Consider the following 18,706-nt stretch of genomic DNA (forward strand, 5'->3'; position numbering starts at 1 on the left):
GGTTTCGAAAGTCCAATATTTTTTCACACTATCTCTATGTCATTCTGCATATTACCCGGTAGTTTTTTCCAAATTTAGACTGATTTTCTCTTTGAAATAAGTCAAAAACCGAAAAGACAGAGATAAACAGGTCACAAAAGTCATCGTGCACTGAACATTTAAAACGAAACCACTTTTTATAACTCACCACAGATTATAACGTGATATTTCTGAACCTTAACATTAGTGAAATATTTCGAGAAAATATTTTTGTTCTTATAGTAAACTACAGATTACATGGTTAAATTCATTTAGATTGCTTTTTTAGGATGTTTTCCAAATTCCTTTTGTCTATACCTTTCAAACTCTTTCCAGAGCTTTTGATAACCAACTGTAATAGCATTTTTTGAACATTCAATTGGATTCACTCTATACTTTCTAATTCTATAGAAACTGATAATATTGAAAACTTTAAATCATTATACTAATCATGATTTTTTTTCCTTAATGTTAATGCTAAAAGTATTTAAAATCTATGGAATGAATACCACTGAATTTGCAATCCAGAACTTACTCTACAATCCATAAGGGTGCCCACGTCCCTCAAAAACATAGACATCCTAAAATAACCCCCTTAAAATTTCAATGGCTTAGTCTGTGCCATGATCTCCTCTCTCCTCTTTCGTGGGTACCCTTGCAATTCAGAGTGTTTATATAAACTTAAAAAGATGCCATTCATTGTAATTCGAAATAAATAGAATACTGTCAAAAAAAAAAAAAAAAAAAAAAAAAAAAAACTAGAAAAAATGCCTTTATTTTTAAGTAGGCAAAATTTTAGTAAAAATACTGATTTTAATTATTCCAATGAAATTGCATGATACTAGGGGCACCAGTCCCTAAAAATCTTCGACAGGATGAAGGTAAAAAGTTTACAAATAGTGTCAAAGGCCCTCTATTGCAAATTGTAAGTTTTTATTTGCACTCTAAGTAGTAGTAGAGTAGTAATGAATGGGATGAGTAGCAATGATTAGTTTTATAATTTTCTCTATCGATTAGATTATTTCTCAGAATAAGTTTATTACACATTCCGCATATTATCAACACTTTGAAAACTTGAAACAAAATCACTTTAAATGAACATTAATGATAAAAGTAAAGATATCTACTTGTTCCATTTATCCCCATCTATATAGTTGAATAGAATAGGTCACTGGTAGTATGAATAAGATACCATTTCAAGTGGAAAAAATATTTAGAAAATATATATAATTTTTAAATTTATATGATGAATATTAACATGAATAAATGACAGAAGAGTATTTTGCTGGTAACTTAATGAAAAAGAAAACATAAGCACCGGTCGATAAAAACCGTTAAAATAAAACTTGTTGAGTAAAAGAAAAGATAAAACTTGTAACCCTCATTTTAAAAATTATCATTCAGAGAGAACTTTTGTTCACTTGGCATTCATCAATGCTTGCAATGTCATCAACAACACTGCATTTTCATCAGATATAATTAGCAGTTTTTCGAGCGAATTTAACTTTTGATTCTTTAGACGATTTTATCAAATATTTACCTGCAAAAACTTTTACATGATTCTCGAACTAACTTTCATAGGTAACCAACACTGTAAAAACGATTCAGAAACGTTCCTGGAAAATAATAGACAGCTGATGTGCCCAAGTTCAACCAGTAACATATCTTACAAAAACCAGGAATGTTTTACGATAAAAGTCAGTAACCTTCCTGAAATACTGGGAAATCTCCCCTGTTAAAGCCACTCGTGAACCTTCTAGAAGAATTGAATAGGTTTAACGTATTTGATTAGAACCTTCCTGATTTACCAAGAAGGCTCCAGAAACATTAGCACAATCATGGCCAAAGCTACGAGAGTAATTGCAAGCAAGATCCAAACATTATATTCCTTGCCTGCAATTCCTGCAGCTATCCAGCGACTTATTTGCTCCCATTGGGAACTTAGTCAATCCAGACAGGGCGTAATTAAAAAAAGCCGATACACGTAATAAACACGCTCATTCAATCTTTAAACTGGTAGCAAAAATATTTTTCACACCAGTGAAAAGTCTGCATTCGTGCATCTTTCAACAATTCAGGAAACTTTTTTGCGAAGATACTTGATTTTGCGGGGAAATAGGTAAAAACCTCTGAAATCCCGAAACGTTCCACAGAAATAACCAGTAACGTTTCGGAGTTTTTTTACAGTGAACATTTGTTTGTATTTATTCCCCTTTAAAGTTACAAGGACTCATAAAAGAACTCGGATCCATAAGTAGAATTATTATGAATGTCATTATGGGTTTAAAATGCTTATTGCTTAACATATGTAAGCATTTTAGGACAAATGACTTCAGTTAATTACCCAATCTTTCACAAAGAACTACTAAAGTTTATTTTATATGAGATAACTAAAATAAAATAGAAATTTTGACATTTCCATGCATAAAAGGGAAAAACATTATGTGCCATTTATTACAATGTCTCTCGTCCCATTCAACTCGACGATGCTTTTAAACGTAATTAAACTTTTATTAAAATGATAGCCCGAGGATTAAGTCAAGATGTCTCTCAAAATGAGCGGAGGAATAATCAAATTATATATTATACTTCGTTCAACTCAAGATTTACGAATAGTTTTAGTAACTGATTCAGAAAGAAAGTGAAAACTTACTCTTCAAGCAAAATTTTGCTAGCTGCTCCCTCAGAAGGAAATTGCTCAACACAGAAGAACAATCATTTTGTCTAATCACTTGAATCACAACTGCCATCCAAAAACTTTTTCGAAGTGAATTTATGACTACTAGTAATGACCTACTTAATGTCATATCCTATTCATTACCACTCTCTCCTACTCGCCAAATAAATGCATAACTAAAGTGCATTAAAATGCAACAATGCAGAGATTCAAAGATTTTAACAATGCAAAGAAATATATATTTGAAATGATATTTTCAATTAATTCTTTTAAAGTTTCAAACTTTAGCGGATTTTAAAAAATGCAAAAAAATATTATAAAACCGTCTTTAAAACGGACAACAACTTTAAACGTCATGTACATCTCTTTTTAATTTTGATTTTCAGAGGCATTTGGTCGAAATGGATAGACCAGGCTATGTAGGAAAAAAAAGAAAAAAAAAACGGGCATGAATATCGCATGGAGAAAAAAGCTCGTCAGCTTAAAGAATCGGCAAATTCGTGCAACAAAATGACAGCATATTGTTTTAAGGCAACAGGAGATACAAATGAAAAAAGTTTAACCGATAACACAGAACATAGTGCATCACTGAAAGAGGTGTTATCTCCTAATTCTGTTGAACTGATGAATGAGGCATTCCCAGAAGAAAGGCAAACAAACAATGAACTTTCGGAAGAAGTTCCAATTGAAGAAACAGGTAACGAAAATTCTCATTCTTCGAAATTAAAAAATATTTCACCCCAAAATCCCGTTCCAACTGGCTCAACTTTGAAAATTGGAGATATGTCAAAATTAGACGATGAATCAATTAATGACTCTATAATAGAACACAATATTGCAAGTTTTAGCAATAATGTTGAGAATAATAGCTTTTTCCAAAAACCGATGGAGGGAAACCTGGAAAAATTTTTTTCTTTTCATCCTGTACAGCCACGAGCAGAATTCCAGAAACCTTTGCCTTTTAATGAAAAAGTATATTTCACTAATAAGGACGAAACTACGTTTCAGAGATTATGGCTAAGCTATAATCAAAGAAACAAAAAGCTGTATTGTTCAGTATGCCTTGCTTTTAGTAATGGGACATCTACATTTTGTAAAGGTTTTCAAAACTGGAAGCATGTTCATCTTCGAATCGAGGAGCATGAATCCTCAATTTCACATTTAGAAGCAACAAAAGCATTTTTGCTTTTCAAAAATGGAAAAAATGTGTCAAGCCTTCTTTTCAAAAACAACACAGAAAAGAAAAGGGATGAATTCATGAGAAGGAGAAATGCCCTTAAATCAGTGATAAAAGTAGTTAAGCTGATTGGAAAGCAAGGTTTAGCTTTTCGAGGAGATTCTGAAGCTGCTTACATGCTACAGGAGCAATCCTTAAACAAGGGAAACTTTTTGGAAATTTTACTGCTGTTGGCACAATACGATCCAAATTTGGACTCTCATTTGCAAAGGGTCATTGATGAGAGTAAGAAGCGCAAAGCAAAACAAGTTCAAGGGAAAAAAACAAAAATAAAAGCTCAAAGATTAATCAGGCTAGAAATCCAACGCAGAAGTTTAAAAAGAAAACTTTAGGTAGAGGAAACTCAAATACATTAATTAGCAAAACAACAGTAACTAAAGTCATTGTAGAAATAGGCAAATATATTAAAGAAACAATAGCAAATCAAGTTAATTCTACCAACATGTATTCAGTAATGATGGATACAACAATGGATATATCAAGTTTTGATCAATGTGCCATCGTTTTAAGATACATTTTGAAAGATGAAATTTTTGAAAGGGTAATTGCATTAAAAAGAGTTGTATCCACAACAGGAGACAGCCTTTATGAAACCCTAGAAGAAGTAATGCAAGAAATAGATATTCCCATATCAAATTGCGTAGCTAATTCTTTTGATGGAGCCTCAAACATGAGAGGGCCATATAAAGGTGTTGCTGCTAAATTGAGAGAAAAAATCCCCCGGAATATTTACACATGGTGCTACGCCCATGTTCTTAACCTTGTACTCACTGATACAGCCCAATGCGTAACTGAATGTGTTTCTTTTTTTAATTTGCTCCAAGAGCTACAAGTTTTTTTTTGAGGAATCGTACAAAAGATTAAAAATTTTTGAAGAGCAGAAACCTTGTTTGCATCTCTCAGCCATTGGTGCCACCAGATGGAGAAGCAGAAGTGATGCAACGACAAAAATATTTGGACGAGTCGATGACTGGACTAGTGATTCATATTCCTCAAGGAATGTTTATTTAGAATTGATTTCTGCATTGTATCTGGTAAGCAATTCTAAAGATTTTAGCTCTGCAATTCGTGGCACTGCAAGTGGACTGTTAAAAAAATTAACATCATTTGAAACAATACTTGTTGCAATGACTTTCCTCCAAATTTTTAAAGTGACAACTCCCTTATCGGACTACTTGCAAGCTAAAAATCTTGATTATGCTCAAGCATGGCGCCATGTAGAAATGGTCACAAAATTTTTAAAAGATTGCAGAGATTCTTTTGAGAAAGTACATTCCTTAGCTGAAAATTTCGTAACATTAATGCAGGAAGAGCTTGACAAAAGATCTGAGGAAATGTGTGAACTGGAAGATATTGAAATAGAAACGAAACTTCCACAAAAAAGAATAAAAAAGAAAAAGTTGATGCCCGGCGAAAATAAAGAAAATGATGTTAAACTTGTGAACGAAAAAGAGTTATTTCGCACTAAAATATTTTTGACCGTAATGGATACCGTGATAGAAAATTTAGACTATCGTTTTATAGATCATAAACACCTTTACCAATCATTAAATGTGTTTGATCCTCGTACATTTGCTGACATTAATAATATACAGTTTTACGATTTTACCTATATTACGAATCTAGTTCAAAATTTGGACTCAAGCAGACTTAAAGAAGAACTTTTTTCATTTGCTTCACTTTGGCCTCAAATTTCGGTACCCTTAAAATCGAACGATAAATTAATCGGTACAGATGCGGACTCCTCGATAGAAAGTGAAGAAGAAATAGAATGGGAAAATTGTGGAAATGAGAACAAATTATGTCGGTCTTGCGTAAAATGCGCATTTAAATTAATTCATGAACACAATATGTATTCGATGCAATATAGAGAACTGCATAAAGTGTATAAATATCTTTTAACAATCCCCCTGACTCAAGTAAGCTGTGAAAGAGCTTTTTCCAAACTCAAAATGATAAAGACAAGACTTCGATCAAATTTGAGTAACTCAAACCTGGAATCATTTTTTCTAATGCAGTGTGAGAAAGATATTTTAGTAAATATCGATGAAGAAGAAATAATTGAAAGGCTATGTGAAAAAAGTTCAGAACTAAAAAGGTTTCTGAACTATTAATCATGCTTTTATTTTTTGCCCTTGGATATTTTTTTCATACCTTTTATTACTGTTTTTCAAGAGAACATTTAGAAAAGTGCCAATTTGTGTTGTAGATCTAAATTTATTGCCAGTTAAAAAGTTTAAAAAAATTCTTTTTTCACATACGTAGTAATGATTTATATACAAATCTGTGAAATTAAAATTTTAAATTAGTATCAGGGTATTTTTTATTCCTTCAGAATCTGTTCCACAACATATCAGAGATACGAATTGAGATGTGCGCAAAAATCCTGTGATCCTGCATCTTGAATCCTGTGATCATGCACAGGATGTGATCCTGCGCAGAATCAAACATTGAAGAAGAAACAAGTATCGGAGGAAAAAATGCATTAATATTCATTTTTAAACATCGAATCATAAATGTTCCTAAAAAGAAGCGCAGTATCTGCCGGTCTCAAAATCAAGATTTTCATATCAGATTGGATTTGCTAGTTTCGATACCATTATTTCCAGTGTATTTAAATATTTATTTCGGCGCTAACTGACAGCTTCTAGTGAAAGCCGTATGAAGTGCAAGATCCAGTTGAGAGCTCCAACTTCCATTCCATGGAAATACAGGTAAGATTTTACAATCTTAATGTTTGCGTGAAAAAAAAAAAAAAAAAAATGTAATGGTCAAAATAATGCACATTTAGGTTTCAAAATATTAATAAATAATATTTAGCTCATATAATACGAGAAATTCGGCAGAGCTGTAACAGTCAGAAACATTAATTATACGCGGATGTTTTTTATACTATGCATTTTAAAAGCATATTTTACGAATGTTTTAGTTCCCTTTATGTCATTCATCAATATTTACTCAATTTCAAAGTCATGAGAGTGCAGATTTTTATTTAAAAAAAGCATAGGGATTATATGCATTTAAATCCTTTTATAGCGTGTTAGATTTATAAAATTCTGATATCAATTTGTGTTTTCCATGTACATTAATTAAATAGATATAGAGTTGTATATACAATCTCTTAACAGACAAGAAATCAAAAACATAAGAAATCAAACGGAGAAGAAATCAAAATGATACACAGTCTAGCACTGTGGCGTACCCCATTAAAGTCTGATTTTTGGGAAAATATTACTTCCACTAAAAAAGTCCAACTCACGATTGTTGGCATTTCTTTTTGAACAAGACTTCTACAAAACCAAATAAAAACAAGAGAAACCAGGGTTGCTGTATCAAGCACTGTCGAAATAAGTTTTCTTCGTGAAGCATGAATTTTGCAAACGGTCTATGTTTAACAAAATTGATTCTTGTAGTCTATCGAATGTCAAAAATCGTGAAGTGGACAGTACTTCATTTTTCAACCAATTGTGTGTTTTTTTTCTTTTTTTCAAAGTTTTAAAATGCATATTCATAATTTTTTTTTTTTATATATAAACCTTTAATACACGAAAGTTCGAGTTATCCAAATGTTGCTAAATGCGATATTTAAAAAATACTTTTATCTCACAAAACACCACTTATCCTTAAGAGCTAAAATACTTAGTTTTTATATTCAAGCAAGTATTTCTGATTTAATGTAACAGGTTCGAGCATTACGAAAAAAACAAGTACGGTTTTATTTTCTTTAAGAAGTTCTTTATTTTCTACTTCTCATAGTATTTGCTCTTTCATCCAGCGACAAATTGCTATTGCTACTTATAATGTTAGAGTATTTTGTACCGTTGACATTGTCAAGGTTCCCACAAGGGAGGTTAGGGGCATGGCGTTTACTGCGTTATTGAACATTTGAGGGTTATTTTAGGGGCCTTTTCTCTTTTTTGAGGGGGGGGGGGGAGGAGTTCTTTCTAGGGGTTGCTCAGTAGTGTTTAAGGAGGTGCCCACCTCTGTGGGAGTTGGGTACTCTAATGCTGTTGTTAAACTTGCAAAAAAATATGACTTTCTCTTTTGGATATCTTCTGTAGCAAAAAAGCGCTTTTTTACTTCTCAATGATTTTTATACTGATCCCCGGTTTCGCCGACATTTCAAATTTCCACCCCCCTTTAATCTATCGAAGGTATGATTTAAACTAAAAAACAAGGGAGGAAGAGGGGTGGGAATTCGTGTCGGAGAAACTGGGGGGGGGGGGACACTGATTTTTATGCTCTTAAAAGTCCGTCTTGAATCTCAAGTTCTTAAGGTGTCATGGAAGCCAAATCGGCGCCCTTCGACTCAGCCTTCCCGCGCCCTTTTGACCTCCCAGTCCGGCCCTGGTACTTCATATCCACCTCAAACGCTTTGGCAAATTCATGTGGTTACATTAATTTCATAATCGAATTGACATTTCTTTTACAAATTTCAACTACAGTAGAAGACCATTATGACGCACACCCTGGGACCAAAGCTTTTGCATTATACAGGTTTTGGCGTTATATGGGTCGTTTCACAAATTTTGGAACTAATATTCAGAATATATCTATATTAGCACTTCAAAATGGGTTTTATCTGCAATGAGTAGTAAAGCACTAATAATAGAATTAGTTATTCACAAATAAACATGTTTCACAATCAAAAGAAAGTGAATTATCTTGCATTTTTTGTAGCTTCATGGTTTGCATAACAGCTGCATTTTCAAGAGCCATCTGGTATTTTCTTTTTACTGTGAATAATAGTCAGTGCCGGATTAAGCCAGCGCGGGGCCCGTAGCAAATGTTTCCAAGGGGCCCTCGTTTTTACATGATATAGTAAAAAATTGTGCACTTCTTCATGGATACGGGAGGTGGATTTATAACACGCATTAATGCATAAATATGGTTATGATTTTAGAGCTTTATGAGGGTTATAACCCTTTTTCGACTTATATTGCCCCCTCGTCTTTCCCATCACTACATGTTTTTAGCTTTAAATTCCAAAAACGCAATTTTTGGACGATATATAAAAAAGGGGGGGGGGGAGGTTCGGGGGATTGCCCCCGGAAAATTTTTGATATTTCAATTCTGAAAACTCATTTCTAACGTGTTCTGATGACATCTGGAAGAGAGAAGGTTCAGAGTTCTTTTATTCGTAGATTTTTTGAAACTGAAATTAAAAAACGCGATTGCATCCCATCTTAGGTAAAATTAAAGGGGAAAATTTGGATTTACAGCGACACTCCCCATGCAATTTTTAAAATTGAAATCTTAAAGAAAACTGTTGATTATCTTTAATGATGTTGTAGAGAGAGAGGGGTGTCCAAGGAAGCCCCATTGGAAAATTTTGAAATTTATTTACCCATTAATTAATCTAAAAACAGTTTTAGGTAGAACATTTTTAGACTCTAAAATGGTAATTTTATGCGATTTTTGCTGAGTTTGGGGCGGGGTGGGGAGTTTACGAAAGTCATCCCCTGGAGATTTCTTGAAATCGAAGTGTTGAAAAGTGTTTGTCGGCCATCGCTGGTTACGTTTAGTATGGGATGGAGTTCAGGCACTCTCCAACGCAACCCGGAAAATTTACAAAATTGATGCCTTAAAAGTACATTTTAGCCCATCGTTAACAATGTTGGAGGGGGAGAGGTGCAATCCCAAAGAAATATTTTGAAATTATAGTCCAAAATATGCATTTTTAGACCACCTTATTAGATGATGTTATAGGAAGGGATCGAGCTTGGGATTTCCCCCATGGACGTTTTTCAAAACTTGAAGTTCCAGAAAACAGTTTTAGCGGGTTTTCGATTATGTTAAATAATTTTATCCCTGAAATTATCTGAAATTTAAGTTCGAATTAAAAAGTTTTCAGCTACCTTTGGTGATGCAAAAGAAATAGGTTTGATTCGGGGCATTGGCGACAGCTTTTTAGTTCCCTCCCACTCAGAGGAAAAAAGTTAAAAACGAGATTTCAAGTCTTTCTTCTACACATAATTATTTTAGTTCTTCAACAAATTATACTCTATTAACAATTTATTTATTTTGCTCAGCGTACGTGTGAACAGTCAAAGAATCTTTTCTTCTCTTATGTCATGATCTCTTAATTTTGCTCCTTGTAGTATCGCGGGCGGCAATTTTTGGGGGCGACAAACTGACATGAAGTTAAGCGACCAAATTACCTTTTCAGGACACCAATTTCGAAAGCTTTAAGACGAAAGACACTTTCAAACATTTTCTGGATGGTAACCCTTTCCTCCTTGTCTAATATCGCCCCAAAGACTGTTTTTAGGATTTGTGCTTGGGGAATTTCAAAATCCTAATTCTCCTGCGTTCCCCCCAAAAAATTGCTTAAAGTTGCATTTTAAGAACTAAATTTCGAAGAGAATCCTTGAATTGTCTCGATTTAAAAAAATTATAGCCCCCTATTTCCATAGCTTATCACCATTCGGAGGAAATGATCCAAACCACCACTCTTTACCTAAAGTTAGAACTAAAGATAGCATGCGTCTTGAAGATTCCAGTTTCTAACATTTTGTGAAGCAAATCCGTATCCCCTCCTCCCCTCCCAAATGTAGCCCGATAACATTTCCAGTGATAATCCAAAATCGCGATTTGAAAATTTAAGTCAGAATTTTTTCCGGCTCCTCATCTCTTTCTCTAAACTTCTCACATAGCTTGAAACTTTGTTTTCAGCTATATTATAGGTAGATCCCTCAAACCCTATCTTCCCAAAGATAGCTTGAAATTGACTTCAGTTTTGAACACAATTTCAGGAAAGAATCCCATCCCCTTTCCTCTACTCTAATCAAACAGCCTAAATTTGCTTTTTTTTAGGCTTGAACAGCTGAAAGTTTCAGGAAGGATCCCTAAATCCCTTAAATTTAATAAAATACCTTTTTGAAAAAAAAAAAATCTAAGAGAAAACCCTGTTATCCGTTCTCCTAAAACTACCAAGCATTGCCTAAAATTGTAATTTTTAGGTCAGTTTTTAAACTTTTCTGACCAAACTGAGCTTTTTCTCCCAGCACTAAGGAGGATTAACTAAAATTGCGTTTGAAAACTTCAGTTCAGAGAAATTTCTGGAAAGCAATCAGCAATCCCCCACATCCCCTTCGGGCTTCCTCTGACGTGACTAAAGATAGTGTTACCTACCGTCTCTAAATGACGCAAAAAGCCCCCCCCCCCCCTCCCGCCTTCCTCTCAGCACCGATGATACTGGTCAGCATGGTATTATTCCATAACGAGTCTGCGCTTTAATAAAAAATATAAAATTTTTAATTTGCCTGAACATTTAGAAAAGTTAGATCTAAATAGAAAAATGTAAACGGGTAAAAGTACGGAAAAGTAGTTTTTTTCTGGAATTTTTTTCTCATGGCGCGGGGCCCCCAGAAGCGCGGGGCCCGTAGCATTTGCTACTTCTGCTCTATGGTTAATCCGGCCCTGATAATAGTTTACATTTAAATGCTTTGAATTATGATGGGAAGATGAAAAACTTTCAAAATTTAATTTGCCTAACAATTTTTATGTGTGCAAAGCAAAACAGAGGGATTTTTTTAACTTTAAAACCTATTGTTCACTTCTGAAAAATTGTGCGGTGGTTTATAGAGAATTGCGTTATATAGGTCGGTGTGATAAATATTTGGGAGAAAATCATAACAAATCGTTTTTCCTTAAATCTAAATGGTATTAAAAAATACTGCCAGCAAGCATTGAAAGTTCTATAATTTATAAGCATTTTATTTCCTCAGCATCTCCTTTCAAAAAACAAAAATTTGACAGCTGTAAATACTTAGGTTGCATAAAGAGAAGATTTAACTTGGAGTTTAATAGCTTGAAGGAACATTAAAAACGATACATAAGTCAATTATTGTCGAAGAAATGATCAGGAAAAATAAAAACCTTAACATTAAAACATAAGTTAAAATGGGTTTTAATATCAAGTCACATTCATTTAAAATAAAAATTTCTGCAACATACAGCATTTATAATACAAATCACAAGTTAAGATCTCCTCGCATCACAAGTGTATGTTTTGTTTACTTCCACTCGTCGCCAAGCACGAAATTGATCGCGCCAAACCGAATACAGAGATCTATCGTTAAAAAAATTTAATTTACACAATTTAAACTTTTGCCTTGGCTTAAAGTGTTGTTTTCAGTAACGTTGTGATTGGAATGATTGATTTAACAGGAAAACTAACTATAAAAGACCCAAAAGAAGTGTCAGAAGAGAATTTTAGCACACCGGAACACATGTTCTTGATATAATTACGCGATAGTTAAAGAAATAGGAATGGACTCACTCAAGTAAAGCTACACAAGTATAATTTGAACATTGTAGAACAGTAATATGAGCATTAAAATCTTGAACTCATCTTTAATTTTCCAGATTCTGGGTTTTTCCACAGCACTGCCATACGCTCCATGTTAATCCTACGGGAGAAGAAGAAACACTGCCTCAGGCGGTCTTCGACCAATAGGAAAATGATGCCGCGTTGTCGCAACTCTGAAAACTACGTTTTCATAGGGTGCGTTCGACGAACCTCACCGGTTAACCAGTAAGTAACTGGTTACTTACCGCAGCGTTCTATGATCAACCGGTTACCTCACTGGTTACCATTCTAAGCAGTTGATTGGTTGATTGGAGCACGTGATCATTAGTTGTCACGTGATTAACTAACCGGTCGCTCTCGGTCGTGCTCATCGAACGCAACCATAGAGTGCGTCAGAGTAACGGCACGAGGCACTCGGGTCATGTCCCAAAGCGTTCAGAGTAGCAGCTCGAAGAGCCCGAATGTCGCAGGTGCTGTCCAGAGTAGTGGCCCGAGTCAATCGGGTCAGAGCGCAAGCAGCCCAAGAAATTTAGCTGGGCAGATAGGTCACGTGTTTGGGATATTCGCAAGCGATGATGTTCATTGGCTGAAATTTTACCCTCCTATTTTTCCAACTTCTACTTCTTACGTTTTTCATTTCGCTATTCGCTTGTTGAACTTGGAAGTCTGCACGTGTTGCAAAAATCTAAAAATGGAAGATCAGCTAAATGTTCAGCAAGTATACTGCTGTGACCGCTGTTATTGTATATTTACAACGCAAGAAGAGCTGTCTTCGCATCCGTGTCATGAACGTTGCGAGGATGGCTCATTCGAGTGGAGATTGCAGCCTACGCGGCTTTTTATAAGCCTCTACGCGGAGAACAAAGAAAAAATTGATAAGATGCCTGTGCCGAATCCAAAAGTAAGTTTAGGTTTTTGTAAATCACTATTCTTTACTTTTCGTTTCAAGATTCTGTTTTTTTTCGCGCTATGTGTTATGATGCATCGACATGACTGTGTCTTATGAGCATTTTACTTATGTGCATACATATAGGTTTGCCAGACCTCTCGGTCTGACCGAGACAGTCTCGGATTTTAGGCAAAATCCCGGTGTCCCGGCCGGTTTACTTCTGGTCCCGGAAAAAGAAATTTGATTTTATGACTAAAAACATCGAAAAATAACTGAAGGATTATTTTGGAGAATCACTTCGTCGTTTGAAGCATGGACTTGTAAAACTAATATCGAATCAGCTTGTGAGTACTTCTACAAGAACATCAAAACCGAAAAAGAGTTTCTAAAAAAAGTCCTAGCGAATGAAAAATACATGTAAATATTGTTAAATTTTAATTCTCACTCAAATTATTTCTTCTTACTAAAGGTGTCATGGTTGAACAATTCAAAAACCTGGCAAGCCTATACAGTACTGTATAGGGCGAGATCCCACTAGGCTTGACCTACCCTCCTCCATTTTCCTAAAATTACCATAGATGAAGAGTAAAAGCTAGGGGAAAAACACTAAACTAAGGTTGCATACCTTTTTCTGGTCCTAAAAGTTGCCCTAAAAAAGAGATAAACAATTGAGGTAAAAAAATTACAAAACAAATTGGTAGAAGGTTGTCCAAGAAAAAGTTGTCCTATCATAGGGTTGCTGTTGTTCGAAGTTTCAATATTCATGCTGTATTTATAACTTTTACTCTTCATCTATGGTAACAATTTTAGGGTAAAGGGTCAATGCTGCTCACTTCGTTTTACCATTTTTTTTTCCCGAGCGAACTGGCACTTGCCAGAAATAACCAATAAACATGGACATTACTCACATAAACTCCCTTTCGAGTAAATTATTATCTTTTGTGAGAAGTGTGACCTCCAAATTTCTAAATCTGAGCAAAAACGCTTAAAATGTTCTCGAAATTTAAACACAGTTAAAGCAAAACATTCTTGTATTCAATGTCAACTACGAGGAAAGTTAAAAGTTAGCTATGTATTCTTGGAAAGAGCAAAAATGCCTTCTTTGGTGCTTGAAATTGGGTGCAAAATCAGTTCCATCAGCGAGGCAGCCTAATTGACAAATGAGATAGTGAGAAGCATAAGGATGTGAGTGCCAAAATTTAAAACTTGGAAATAATCAGTACAAATCTTAGTTCTTGTATGATATGCTGAGCTATATAATTTCAACACATTTTAATTTTATTTTGCAGAAATTCCGACTCATAGCAGAGTTAATGGAGCTGCACGGTTACCCAGGATTATCTGGGCTACAGTGTTACGACAAGTGGAGGAGTTTGAAGAAGTCGTATATGAGGTTAAAAGACAACCGGAAACAATCTGGAGCTGGCCGTATGCGTTTCCAATTTTATAATGAAATGGATGCCATTTTGGGAAAAAAAGCTAAATGTGGAGCCATTTGTGGCATATAATAGCGATAGTGCCGGGCCAGTTTCCAGAGGCAAGTAGAATACTGTGTATTAATCATTTAATAATATGTTGACTTTGTAGTAAGCTTAAAATCATTGAGTTAGAAGAAGTCAAAAAGTTTTAATGTATAAACAAGTCCGTAACCAAGTACTTTTATTTTGTTACACGTCAATATCTCCACAACTTTATTGATGTTTTTCTTCAGATTTTCGATGAATTTTGTACACAATAACTTCCCCTGCAGAAAAAAACATGAATAATGCTTGTAGTCCATTCTAGTATTAAATGATAAAGTTCTCGTAATTAAAAATTGAAATATTAATTGAGACCATCTAATATTTAGTGCAGTATTTATTTAGTAAATATGAGGCTTATTTGTATTTTTAATATTTTGTACAATTAGAGAACTACATCAGGGGAAAAGTGGATGGAGCAAAGTGAAATAGTTGATTATGTTCGTTTATTAAATCACATCCCTTATTAATTGCTTTATTAACAAGCCTTCATTCTATATTTTACTCATTTATTTGTTCTCATATACATAAATTAGTTTTTTTTTATCACTATTCATTTGTTTTTTCAGTATATTTTCAATTATTCATTCAACCTCTAATGGGATACTTTCACGCCGAGAAGAAGAACACCGCGGATACGGCTCCTTATGCAAAACAAACGCATATGGTAATGTTAAAGGTATTGGGAGCGTGGCGTTAGCTGTCGAAATTAGGTTTTTTCGTAAAGAAAAATGCTAACAAGCGGTTGTGCGTGTAGATGAACGAATAATGATGATAAAGAAGAATGCAAGGAGCAGGAAATATCCCTCAAAATCCTTCCACATTCAACTACAGAGCTAAAAAAATAAATCTGTTGTCAATGTCAAATCACGATATTCAAGGTTGTCACGACGGCCATGTATGACCACAAGGATTTTTTCGGACTAAAAAAGAGTACTGAAAACTGATGCTGTGTCAACTTTTTCTTTCTTTGTGTGCAAGCCATCTTGTAAGAAGGAGGAATATAAATTTTATGCCTCGAGCTGCTGAAGCATAGTAAGTTATTTCGTCATTAATCTACACTTTATAGTCGTTATGTTTACATCAGTTTTGCCCATGTAAAGTTGAATGATATACTTCTTGAAGTTTCATTTATTCCCGTTAAAAAAAAATCAAATAATGGAATTTTTATAAACAAATCATTCATTTTTTTTCAGTTATTTTTTTTTTAGCTTTGAGTATTAAAAAATGATGTTGTAAACTTGTCTCACTATTAGTACAAAAAAAAAAAAATAAATAAATAAATAAATAAAACTATACCACCAAGTGCAAAAAAACTATAAATTATTTTCTCTTGTTGAATACAAAGGTTTATTCTACTAGTCCTGCAATTACCTGAATTCCTTCATCCCCGAACATTAGTTCTCAGGTTAAATAAATTTTCAACATTCATATACAGCTCATGGATTCCATTGATTCAGGTATATTAATTGTAAATTCATGTGATATTTGTCAAGTAATATAAATACTGTACAAAATTTTAATGATTGAAACTAGTCTTTGGAGCTGTACCATATTTATATCTTTTAAATCTTAGTAATTTCCTGCTGAAGAGATGAAGAACACTTATCATTCTATATTTATCATTGGATGATTAAACATATTTTCTATACTGTATACATATTATGTGATTTGCCAAATCTCGTACCATAAATTGAATGCCAAGCAGTGCACCTTCAATGCAAAATTACTTTTCTGAGTACCTACAGGTCTGCTTTGCTGTTATACTATGTTCGGTGTGAGGGCCCAACGAGAATACAAACATTTTTGACAAAGCTGTTGAAGTGAAATTAAGAAGTGCATTTCAAACCAATGTACAGTACAGTAGTCTCGTTAATCAAATTTAAAAATTTCTTTAAAAATCCTGTTTTTTCATAGATATAATTTTAAGTTATGAAAGTAAAAATATAACTCTGAGTGCAAGAAAGATTCCATTTATATTTTGATCTATTAATGAAGCATTTTCATGACCGTGCTTCATTGAAATGTCACTTGTGTTTGAAACAGAAGATAAGTAGACTAATTCTTTGTTAGGAAATACAGTCAACTCTCGATAACTCGAAGTCCCATGGGCTTAAACGTTCGAGTTATGGGGAATTTTCACAACGGTCTCAAAAGTTTGGCATCTGATGAAAACTTCGAGATAAAGGAATATTCGAGTTATTGAGATTTGACTGTAATGTGGAAAAATTTTCATATGTTTTTAAATGTCTTGTAAACAATTCTAATTTTTGTAACAAAACATAGTTTTTTTTTTCATCCCGATACAAAATTGTTATGCCTCTTTAAGGCTCTCTTTCGCTTTTTATACGTAGTATCCTGATTTTTGATTCTCCAGCGTTACGAACGGGACATTTTTTCCGAAAATCGCTCATTTGTTGTTCATTAATATTCTTGCATTTTCAACAATTGCTTATTTGTTTTTTTTTTTTTTTTGAGCAATAACGATTGCTAATTGTTTTCATTTGACCGTCCTTGGCGTTGTGGTTCCTTTTTCAGCTTGGACCGGGAGCCTCTGCAGGCGCGGCTCCTCTGGTCCTAACCACTGTCCTCTAAAATCAGCTCGGCGGTGGTGTTCATGTCCTACTTACACACACGCTCATACACTCACACACGCTTTTACACACATACGCACGGGCCTTCGTGCATACACACAGGTCTACGCACACACACAAGCCGACACATGCACGAACGCGCGCCTACATACACAAAACTATAAACACGTAACCGCCCAGGCCCAGGAAAATGGGCAGGCTTGGAGGGACAGGAGCTGTTTCCAGAAACAATAACTCCAATGAGTAGGGTCCTGTCGCAACTCATGATTGCAAAAAACATAATTTGTATTCAAAATTTCATAATTCAAATTAATTTTTCTTTTTGTCAAATGTTGAATTTTAATAACTTTTCTACAATTTTATTCATTTCTTTTATTTAAAATATTAGGCAAAGGACAAAGTGTGCTAACTCAATGAAGGCTTGCATCCATGAATATTTTTGAGAACCAGTCAATTCAAGTAAATGTTTTTCTTTTGGACATTAAAGTATCACACTAGAGGTATTACTTTTAATATCTTTTCTGTTTATAAACAATTTTTTTTTATTTTTCAAAGTAAATAAAATATTTGTGTAATGTCCTTACATAAAATTATTGATTTTCCAAACACAATTTTGTATTTTTTAGTTTCCTGCTGCATTTTCAGATGGATGAACATTTATAAATGGAGAAATGTTCCAATTCTTACACCTTCATTGGATACATACCTGGTATAAAATTTTCCCATTAGTTAGAACTATCTAACAACTCTTGTAAATGATTATTACACCATCAATTCTTAATGACATTTTAAAAATAGTAGCAAATAGCTTTTCTTTTCTGTGATGGAAATATACCTCCTGGGGAACCCGCCTTGCTTCTGCAAAAAGGGGTAATGCGCTTATTGCATCATACCTCCAAAGTGGCATCCACACTAGAGTGCTTTTGATCTTAGGTCATGTTCAGAAGCTGTTTTATGATGCTCCAGTCTGGATGCCACTTTAAGGTAGTGTGGAAATTGATGCAGAACTTTATCTTTCTTAAAAAACCTTTCATACTCAAACGAGAAGGATTTGCATGCAACATATATTTCTAGGTTATCACAGTTGAAGTGGCTGACATCCCATCAGATTCATTGGCATAGCGAAAAATTTTGCACACAAGAAGGCTGATTTTCATAAAAACAATGGATTTTTTTTGAAAATAAAATTATTTTATTTAAATGTGTCATTGTTATTTTTTATACAAACTGTTGAACATTCAAAATTGGTTTTAAGACTAATGAGTAACATGTAATTTAAGCGTCAAAAAGTTTTCCTCCCAAACAATATGCAGTCTGATTACTAGTAAGTAGTGAATAGTATGGATAAGAGGGTAATTTTTATCAATTTATTATTAAAGAAGCAAAGTTTACCAGGATAAAGTAAAATAAAAAAAATTACAACACACACACAATAATCTATATATACACAACAATGG

At 34.0% G+C, this 18,706-nt stretch overlaps 1 long non-coding RNA gene across 1 annotated transcript; it reads left to right on the top strand.

Moving 5' to 3' along the window:
* Nucleotides 1-15,660: 15,660 nt before the first annotated feature.
* LOC129218128 (uncharacterized) lies at nt 15,661-18,233 on the top strand. The gene is made up of 3 exons (XR_008580290.1): nt 15,661-15,690; nt 17,638-17,749; nt 17,876-18,233. It is a non-coding gene; the product is annotated as an uncharacterized LOC129218128 (long non-coding RNA).
* Nucleotides 18,234-18,706: the final 473 nt, after the last annotated feature.

Source organism: Uloborus diversus, chromosome 3, assembly GCF_026930045.1.
Source record: "Uloborus diversus isolate 005 chromosome 3, Udiv.v.3.1, whole genome shotgun sequence".
In the NCBI taxonomy this organism is placed as follows: Eukaryota; Metazoa; Arthropoda; class Arachnida; order Araneae; family Uloboridae; genus Uloborus; species Uloborus diversus.